Source organism: Helianthus annuus, chromosome 15 (assembly GCF_002127325.2).
Source record: "Helianthus annuus cultivar XRQ/B chromosome 15, HanXRQr2.0-SUNRISE, whole genome shotgun sequence".
NCBI classification, from domain to species: domain Eukaryota; kingdom Viridiplantae; phylum Streptophyta; class Magnoliopsida; order Asterales; family Asteraceae; genus Helianthus; species Helianthus annuus.
In genome coordinates this window covers 99,841,919-99,853,381 of record NC_035447.2, presented here as the reverse complement: position 1 = coordinate 99,853,381, position 11,463 = coordinate 99,841,919, and positions in this window count along the sequence as shown.

The following is an 11,463-nucleotide window of genomic DNA, read 5'->3' as shown; positions in this document are numbered from 1 at the left end:
AGGGGTCGGTGATATTGTCGAGGGTTGTCAGGAAATGCTATCACTTAGCATTTCCTGACAACCCTCGACAACGTCACTGACCCCTCCAAGTTGAAAGCCAACACACTCTCACTGGTTGCTTCTTCAACAGAGGACATCCTCTAATCTCCCTTAATAGCTAAGAACGTGACACGTAGGCAAATCGAGGTCATCCTCTAATCTCCCTTAATAGAATCCTGAATTCAAACCGTTACATAATAAAATTTGATAAATTTAATTTGATCAATTTAATTGATTTGAGATAAAGCAAAACCAAAACTGATGCATTATTTACTAAATGATTTAAACTTCCAACTGATGTTAAAAGCGACCATTTTTATGCAGTGAAAACGGGCTGGGGTTGAAATGCGCATTTTTTTGTATAGTAAAAGTCAACCATATTGGACAGGAATAACTTAATCGAACATCGTAAAGACTTTTTGAAAGGGTCAATCGAAACAACCCCTTGTTGAAAGGGTCAATCAAAACAACCCCTTATTGAAATGCCCAATTCAAATGTTAATATAAATGGAAAGTGAGAGAAGACTTACATTAGCTGGATCTGGTGCAAAAATGATGCAATTGGCCATTCCAACATCTCAGGATCAAGAGCGCATAGCCACAGTCCAATTTGCAACAACAACATTTGATACACTCCAGTTACTTGTGATATTTTCATCATCGCCAAATTTACCTTCATCATCACCATCCTATTAAACGAATATCTACGCAACCAACATAATTGATGCAAATATTAAGAAATCTAATTACAAAAAAAAAAAAACAAAAAAAAAACAAAACAGAATAGGCAAAATTGATAACTGGAATTTCAAAATAATGAGACAAACCAGTGGAACGATGTGCTCCATTCCAAGCAAAATAAATCCAAGCAGCTAGTAGCCACATAAGTATCTTATTTGCTTGTACTCACAAAAATAAAGTTATTTATATAAGCATACATGTGATACAATGGCATACAAAGAGAAAAGCAAGAGAAAAGCACTTTTAAATCATGATTTGTATAAAAATAAAATAAAAATAACACATTCTTATTTTGAAATCCAAGATCTGTCATTGTCGATGAACCCTTTGTACCAATTTTAATTGTTTATACTTTATATTGCTATACCGACTTTGATGTATATAGTCAAAAATAATTTAAAATAATCCGATCAATTATACCTTGCATGGGACACGAGCGTATCTTGCAGGCATGTTTCCCCTGATTGCTTCCTGATCAGCCTTCACATTAACACAAATAAACATATATCATAAGTAAATTCAAACCTCAAATTAGTTGATGTAAACCATTTTTCAATAATTAATATCTTAGTATGCTTGATTTGAACCAAAAAGCACAACTCTTATCTTCTTATTGCGTCATTTGTTTTACTTCAAGTGTATTTTTATAAGTTTTTATGTATAAATAATTTTTTGATATTTTTTATAAAGAGCGCATCGTGATGCGCTCGCATCGCGCTTCACGCATCACGCATCAGATTTTTAGACCAAACGCATCGTAGCACATCACGCAATTTAAAACCAAGGTTACAACAAAAAAATGATTATAATTAGCAAGTTTGACCCACTTATAAATGAGTCCATTATGATGTGTTTTATCTCAAAATGTCAACAGAAAATGATACTTACCATCACGCACAAGTGCCATTGCTGAAAATGTAGAGTTACTGTATAACTTTGGCATTTAATTAAGATATAGAAGTAGAAACATTGAAAAGATAAATTCAATCATAAACATTGAAACATGGCATATGTTGTTAATTGTTTGGTAACATAACCTTATTTCACTAAATGGCTAGGATTAATACGTTTTTTTTTACTGGCCAAAGGAGACTTCATTAAACCAAACCAAACAAAGAAAAAGCCTTTAACAAGCTGCTAAAAGGCCCTTGTACAGGTACAACAAAAATAAAAAGCACATAAACAAAAATTAATCAAAGTTAAAGCCGCTAAACCTGCACCAGTTCTCCAAGCTGATATCCGTCCGCTTGCGCCTTCGAGTCATCCACCAAAAAATGTCAGTTTTGATTTTTGCACCACCATACTAACCGAAGTGTTCTTCCCTTTAAAAAGTTTATTATTCATGTGAACCAAAATACACGACGAGGTCATGGGGTAGATGCGTAGAGAACTTGTTCCTTCTTTTGATTGGTGTCCACTTTGATTTTAGCAACAAACTCTCCCTTAAACAAAAGCACTAATTAACAAATCAAAAACTAAAACACCAATTTCTAGATATTAAACCTTACTAACCCTAGAAACACTAAAAGTTCACTAATTACATTAACATATCAACTGAATTTAGCAACAAACACTACCTTTAACAAAAGACTTAACCAAATCAAAAGTTGAGACACCAATTTTAACATATTAAGACATACAAGCCCTAGAAAACATGAAAAGCTCACCAATATCCAACCAACCAATGTGAGTAGGCTTCTGTTTATATGGTTGCCTTCCTTCAATCGGGCACCTGCAGCATACGTTTGAGATGCACGCTCACTGCCAGCAAGATCCACAAGACTCTGCAAGACAATGGATACCTCATAACTAAGTAATTGTGCAAGAGAAGATTTCTAAGTGTGTAGAGTTACCTAAGGCTATTGGAATTCCCTTCGCTCGTCGGAAAGATGCTACAGTCAAGCTCAGAGTTTACATAAAAACGAAAGCAACATGGCTGCAAGGGAGGTTGCAGATGAAGATCTACCATCCTTTAACCCTGCCAAGCCAAGGTGCCATATTCAACAATATTTAATCAGAACTTCGAACTCATCATTGCCTTATCGAAAACTCTAATATAGCAAAAGGGGGAACAAAAGAAACAAAGAAGGAAGGACACAAGGGTAATCAAAGCACAGTAATCGTGTCTGTATCATCTCAGCTGCATGCCATACCCTTTTCTATTCATCATCCGAAGGTGAAAATCAAAATCATATAAACAAACAACATGATATCAGCTTTTAAAACCCTAAGAAAAAAAGGAATAAGTTAATCGATATTCAAATCCAACATGATTACAAAACACAACATTGTTATATCATGTATATGAGCTTCCTATCAGTTTAAGCTAGCTTCGAGTTTCTCAAATCTTTCAAAATTCAAGTCAAACTCAGAACTATTTCAACTTTGTGAAACGTACATCTTCAATAAAGTCATGACTAACAAAAACCGCGTAAATCAATACAAATCTAACATCGAATCATATACACAAATTCATAAACCCTAACGAACCTGTAAACAACATATCATCAACTTTCACACAAAAAAAAACGAATCAAAAGAGTTGAGAATGAACCTGTAAACCTTAACGAACCTGTAATCTTTTTTTCTTTCTTTTTCAAACTTCGATCTGCAAATGAAAAGAGGAGATTCAGATCTGAACTTATGATAATCGGTAGGTTAGAGCAGATCCATATCTGAAAGATTCAGTGAGAGGGATTCAAATTGATGTGCACAAAATGCAACATATAAATTACATCAATTGTGGCATAAAACTACCCTTTTTAGTACAAATGTTGGAAAAAGTGTGTTTTTGTCTTCCTTTTGTATTTTCGGGATTAAATGAGCTCAAATAGACAAAAGAAGCAAAAAGGCAGCTAAATCAAACATAAATACAAGAAAAGGAACAAACGTGGCATGCCCGGCCTCCCGACAGCATCTCCCCAAGCAAAACAAGAGAACATAAGACTGAACACGCCCCGTGCTCAGTAAGCACGGGGGCGTGCCCAAGTGTCAGCAGAAAAGACAAAGTTGTAGAAGCTTCTATCGCCCACCACGGGGCCATGCTCAGCGGACACGGGGCCGTGGTCAACTATAAGATTCGCAGAATCCAGGCAAATCTTGATAGTACAGATACGCTTCTGCACACGGGGTCGTGCTCAGCGGACACGGGGGCGTGGTCAACTAGTGCAGACAAACTGCATTTAATGAAGAAAGAGAGAAGGATGGACACGGGGCCGCGCCTGAGCTTCTGTTCAGCCTATAAATAGGAGTGCTTGGATCACTTGCAACTCATCCCTTGGCACACCACCTCTCTCACACTTCACCCACCACCCACCACCATCACAACACCATCATCCATCACCATCATCCATTGTTCATCATAGAGTGTGTGAGTCGTCTCGGGATCCAAGATTGATCGTAAGAGTTCTTGACAATCAAAGGCCATGTTTGCCTAAGTCTCTTACATCACTTGGTGAAGACAAGTGTTTAGTATAATACTTTTTATTTTTAATCTTTTCGCACTTTTTATTTGGTTATGTATTAATGACTTTAATAACTAGTTTCTTATGTTGAAGGTGATTCTTCCTTATCGTTTGTCCGTGGTGTCTTGGCATTATTTTACTGTCTATATAAAATAAAAAATTTTCACCATTCATATCTCCACGATCTATATGGAGATATGTTGGCTACCTGGTCGGGGGTTAAGGGAACGGTTTGGTAAGAGTCTTGCCATTGTTCAGTGTATAGATCCTGCAAAGGACCTGGGTCAAATTTAGTAGGACCTCCTTCAATACCCACCGGTATTGGATGGCGGGGGTCCAAACTCTTTGATCCCCTCATAAGTTAAACTACTATTAAAACTTTAACCCGGCTATTTAGGACTGTATCCCTGCTGACTCAGACTACTTAGCCGAGGGTAACGTCACCTTCAAAAGAGGGGCCTACCATATTATGCATTAATAACTTAATTAATTATCTTTCAATAATCCGACCCTTTTGGATTGTATCCTTGCTGACTCAAACTACTAGGTTGAGGGTAACATCACCTTCAAAAGAGGGGCCTACTACAATAACTAAGATAATCTCTTAAATAAGTGCAAAAGTGCGGAAATAATCAAAGGTTACACTACACACGAGTCGGATCCAACTGATTCATCTTGTCTATCTGTTTTTACTTTTATTTATATTTTCAGCATTTTAGTTAGTTTTATTATTCTAGTTTAAAAAACTTTTTTTCTAACTTTTTTATTAGACGTTGAGGATAAACCGGTACTAAAAGCTCTTGTGTCCTTGGACGACCTCGGTATCTTGCCAACACTATACCACGCTCACGATGGGTGCACTTGCCCATATGTGTGTTTAGTGTTAGTAAATATCGTGTTTTATAAATTTAAAACCTGGCTAAAAAGTGTTAAAAGGCTTAAAATATACATCTAAAATATATAACACCTCGCACACATCAAGTTTTTGGCGCCGTTGCCGGGGACACAAGGATTTTAAGAAAGTTAGGAATCAACGGCCTAATTATTTTTTATTTAATTTTCTATTTTTTAGGATTTTTCTTAATTTTTCAGCTTCTGCAGAACTCAGCACGGGCCGTGCCCGCTGAACACGCCCCGTGCCCAATCTTTGGAACTGGAAATCCTGTTTTACGTCAGACAGTAAGCTGAACACAGGGCCGTGCCCACTCAACACACCCCGTGCCTAAGATTCAGTTACTACTGAAAACAGAACCGTAAGATCCCGACGGTTGGTAACTTCTGACACAAACATGAGTGATGATGATAATTTTTACTTTCGGCACTCTTATGGAACGTGGTGTCAATTATGTGGAGGCTCCCATAAAGAATTAGAATGTTATTTTCTAAATTATAAGCCCCATTATATAGACCCATCGTTTCCCTGTATCCTTAAGAGGGGCGAAAGTAAAAATAATCCTTATCTCTCCCTCGAAAGCGCTCAACCGGACCTTCTAGGAGAAATGCTTCTTGATGAACTATTTCAATTAGAAGATCTAATTCTTAATTGGTTAAGAGAACTTAAGATGGATTTCCTTAATTCATCTCAAGACGATACCCAAGAAGAATTGTTGGGATCGCATTCGAATAAAAACAACTTCGTTGTTCCCGATATTACCTCCAACTCTAGCGAAGACTTGGGCGATAGTCGTCCCTGTGCCGATTGTGCCGTGAAGGACTCTTCATCGACTTCGTTCGGTGCATACATAGACCTGAGCGATTCGGCATACACCTTCTTTAACGAGAGCCCGGGAAAGGGTTGGACTTGTCCACCTACATTTAGCATAGGAATCACCCTCACCGATAACCTCTTGCGATCTCGTCTTAATCTAGAGCAATTAAGGTATCTTAGTCACTTTGGGGTTGTTCCATCCAGTAAGGAACCACCCGATTCGGATAAGTTCCTTAGAATTAAATAAAACTCCATAAGACAGCTTCCAGACACGGGGCCGTGCCCAGGTTACCCCGTGTCCACCAAAAAGATTCTCTTCTGATTTTTATCAGAATACGGACAAAATGTGTCAGGATTTTGTCTGCACACGGGGCCGTGTCCAGCCAACACGGGGCCGTGTGCAGCGTGCTGTCGTTTTCTATAAATGCAGCAAGATTCCTGCTCATTTGGACCACTTCAAAGACAAAGATTTTCTGGGATCTTCACTCATACCATCCTAGGTATGTTCTAAAGAAGGTTCTCAACAACCATCTTGTCTTTTCCACTTTTTTTCATTGCCTTCTTCTTCAATTTTCACTCAATACCTCCATTAAAGCATGGAAGCTTCATGATTCCAAGCTTTATTGTAATGGTTGTAAGGTTATTATTCAAGGAATCTTGTTTAAAATAAGTTATACAACTTTGTTTTGAATTATTCGTGCTTAAAAATAACTTACAAGTCAGAAAAATAATTTAAAACCCCAAGGTTCCTTGATCTAAAAACCTTCAGACAGCTGGACACGGGGCCGTGTTCATTGAACACGGGGCTGTGTCCGAGGTACTGTTTCATAAAAGTTGAACTCTTTTCGGTCTGTTTTCCAAGAATGGCGAGCAGAACAAGCGGAACGTCTTCGTCGCACTCAAGGAACAACCGGCAGGGGAGGAGGTCATCAACGGCGGAAGACTCTCTTGTAAACTATGTTTACGCCTTAAAATAGGATATTGATGAAATGACAGGGGTGGAAGAAGCATTGGTCGACCGTATCAATCACTTAACGGTGGGACTGGAAGGGTGATGTGTGTTAAATGCAACATATAAATTACATCAAATGAGGCATAAAACGAACCCTTTTTAAGTACAAATGTTGGAAAAAGTGTATTTTTGTCTTCCTTTTGTATTTCAGGATTAAATGAGCTCAAATTAACAAAAGAAGCAAAAAGACAGCTAAATCTAACATAAATACAAGAAAGGGAACAAAAGTGGACTGCCCGACCCCTCGACAGCATCCTCCCAAGCAAAACAGAGAAGGCAGAAGACTGAACACGCCCCGTGCTCAGCGAGCACGGGGCCGTGCCCAAGAAGCAACAGAAAAGACAAACCTGTAGAAGCTTCTATTGCTCACCACGGGGCCGTGCCCAGTGAACACGAGGGCGTGCCCAAAGTACTGCAGGCGCATTAATTGTAATTGCGAATTACAATTAATGAAGAGAGATAGAGTCAGACGGGCACGGGGCCGTGCCCAGCGGACACGGGGCCGTGCCCAGGCTTCTGTTCAGTCTATAAATAAGAGTGCTTGGATCCATTGCAACTCATCCCTTGGCACACCACCTCTCTCACACTTCATCCACCACCCACCACCATCACAACACCATCATCCACCACCATCATCCATTGTCCATCATAGAGTGTGTGAGTCGTCTCGGGATCCAAGATTGATCGTAAGAGTTCTTGACAATCAAGGCCATGTTTGCCTAAGTGTCTTACATCACTTGGTGAAGACAAGTGTTTAGTATAATACTTTTTATTTTTAATCTTTTGCAATTCTTAATTGGTTTTGTATTAATGACTTTAATAACTAGTTTCTTATGTTGAAGGTGATTCTTCCTTATCGTTTGTCCGTGGTGTCTTGGCATTATTTTACTGTCTATATAAAATAAAAGATTTTCACCATTCATATCTCCACGGTCTATATGGAGGTATGATGGCTACCTGGTCGGGGGTTAAGGGAACAGTTTGGTAAGAGTCTTGCCCTTGTTCAGCGTTTAGAGGTCCTGTAAGGGACCTGGGTCAAATTTAGTAGGACCTCCTTCAATACCCAAAGGTATTGGATGGCGGGGGTCCAAACTCTTTGATCCCCTCATAAGTTAACTACTATTAATACTATAACCCGGCTATTTAGGACTGTATCCCTGCTGACTCAGACTACTTAGTCGAGGGTAACGTCACCTCCAAAAGAGGGGCCTACCATAATTTGCATTAATAACTTAATTAATTATCTTTCAATAATCCGACCCTTTAGGATTGTATCCTTGCTGACTCAAACTACTGGGTTGAGGGTAACGTCGCCTTCAAAAGAGGGGCCTACTACAATAACTAAGATAATCTCTTAAACAAGTGCAAAAGTGTGAAAATAATCAAAGGTTATACTAACACACGAGTCGGATCCAAGTGATTCATCTTGTCTATCTGTTTTTATTTTTATTTTTATTTTTCAGCATTTAGTTAGTTTTATTTTCTTAGTTTAAAAATCTTTTTCTAACATTTTGATTTGATTAGACGTTGAGGATAAACCGGTACTAAAAGCTCTTGTGTCCTTGGACGACCTCGGTATCTTACCAACACTATACTACGTCCACGATGGGTGCACTTGCCCATATGTGTGTTTAGTGTTAGTAAATATCGTGTTTTATAAATTTAAAACTTGGCTAAAGTGTAAAAAGGGCTTAAAATATATACCTAAAACATATTACACCAAACACGCATCAAGTTTTTGGCGCCGTTGCCGGGGACACAAGGATTTTAAGAAAGTTAGGAATCAACGGCCTAATCATTTTTTTATTTCCTTTTTATTTTTTTAGGATTTTCTTAAATTTTCAGCTTCTACAGAGCTCAGCACGGGCCGTGCCTGGTCGGACACGGGCCGCGCCCAGCAGTGTTACTGGCAGTTTTTAGTTTTCCGAGTTACACAGGGCTGACCACGGGGCCGTGTCGGTGCAACACTGGGCCGTGTCCAACTCTCCAGTAACAGGGATCCGGAAAACAATCACTGTAACTCTGACCATGGGCCGTGTTCACTGAGCACGGGGCCGTGGTGTACCTTCTGACCAACATTCTTTTCTGTTTTTGTTGCAGGACTTGGAACCAGACGCCACCTCTACGTAGTGTATGAGCTCCAGTTCTAATAAAGACATAAAAGAACCTCTAGAAGAACCCGAACGCTTTCTCAGAAAAAGATTAAAAGCTAAAAACCAAGAGAAGGTTTCGGGGAACCCACTCCCAATGGCGGACCAACGTACCCTCATGGATTATCTACGACCCACCGTAGGTAATCTCGGCGCCGCTATCAATGCACCGAATGTTGAAGCCAATAACTTCGAACTTCGGCCGCATTTGATACAGATGCTTCAAAACTCTGCAACCTTCCATGGGCTTGCGGACGAGGATCCCCATCTACATATTACTAATTTCTTAGAAATATGTCATACCTTTCGGATCAATGGAGCATCAAATGACGCCATCCGCCTCCGAATGTTTCCTTTTTCACTAAAAGACCGAGCAAAAGCTTGGCTTAACGCCCTCCCAGCTGGATCGGTAAACACCTGGGATGAACTAGCCCAAAAATTTCTATATAAGTATTTCCCTCCCGCTAAAACGGCTAAATTAATGACTGAAATTAATACATATTCACAAGAGGAGGGGGAATCCTTATATGAAACTAGGGAAAGGTTCAAGGAGCTATTGCGAAAGTGTCCACATCACGGCCTTGCGATATGGCAACAAGTATCCACTTTCTATAATGGGTTGTTGCCACACACAAGGCAAACACTTGACTCTAGCTCCGGGGGACTTTTAGGTAATCGCCGCCCACATGAAATATATAATCAAATTGAGGAAATTGCTCAAACCAATTTCCAGTGGCACACTCCCCGAGGCCATAAATCTATTGCCCCGGGCGCCCATAAGGTTGATGAAAGCACTTCTTTACAAGCCCAAATCGAGGCCCTTTCTTCAAGAATAAAAAAATTGGAAATGACAAAAACGGTCTCTGTTATGGCTTGTGAAGGGTGTAGTGGGCCACATGAAAATTAGAGTTGTATGAAAGAAATAGACGATCAACAAGAATCGATAAACTACATTGATAATAGACCTAGGCCGTCGGGTCCTCCAACGGGCACCTACAACCAAGGATGGCGAAATCACCCTAACCTTGGTTGGAGAGAACCCAGCAATGGTAGTAACCAACAAAGCGTAAACCAACGAACAAACTTTCAACAACCAAGAAATGAGTCACAAAATTTCCCTCAACAACAAGGTGGACGAGAAAGGCTTGAAGATACTATATCTCGCCTCATCTCCGACACTGAAAAGAAAAACTCGAATAGGTTTCTACAATTAGAATCAAATTTTAGAAATCAACAAGCTAGTATTCAAAACATTGAAAAACAAATAAATCAACTAGCCCAAAATTTCTCTGAGAGACCGCAAGGCGCGCTACCAAGTAATACCGAGACAAACCCAAAGGCACAAGTTCATCTCATCACTCTACGGAACCGTACCGTGGGTCCCGCAGAAGGGCCAGCACCTATTGAGGAGGTCACATCTCCGACACAGCAAGAGAAGGTCACTCCTCCACCTCCAGAACCCACCAAGGCTCCTCCGGTTCCATACCCCGGTAGGTTAATCCGTCAAAAGACCAATGAGCAGTTCGCAAAATTCGAAAGTTTGCTAAAACAATTGCATGTCAACATTCCTTTCATTGACGTCCTAACCCAAATGCCTAAATACTCTAAGTTCATGAGGGACTTCCTCACTCATAAAAGGAAAATTGAAACATTGCAATTAGTTAACTTAGGCGAAGAATGCTCCGCCCTCGTACTCAACAAACTCCCCCAAAAGAAAATTGATCCTGGAAGCTTCACAATTCCTTGCTCGATCGGGGTGTCACACCTGAGCAAAATCCGCAGCAATCTTGATTTTCTTCACTTCACTCCTCAATGCTTACTTGCCAAATTTCGGGACGAAATTTCTTTCAAGTTGGGGATGATGTGACAACCCGAACATTCAGGTTAGTATTATGTAAATCGCTTGCGAAACCGTTTATGCCGTTTATGCATTTCTTGCCCGTTTGGGCCTCTCCTCCCCTTGGCCCGCATAGTATATCCGACCCATTCGAATTAATATTGAATTCCTTGTGGCCCACTCCTAATAATGAGCCCAAACCCACCTCGTTTTAATATTGAATAATCAACAACACATTCCTTTATTTAGTTTAAAAGGTAATCGGCCAACATATTTATTGTTTAGCCATCCGGCCCAACTCCTTCATTAATAGTTTAGATGGACTAATCAGCCCAAATTCTTATAGATATGGCATCCGTATCCTATTCTAAAACGAATCATGTTTAGTTTAAAAACATAACAAACTCTACCCTATCTCTCTCTCTCTCTAGAACACGCACGGCAGGAGACCCCCCCCTCACGGACGCAAATCCCCAGTCAATCCACGTCTGAATCAAGTAAAAGTTTCGGTT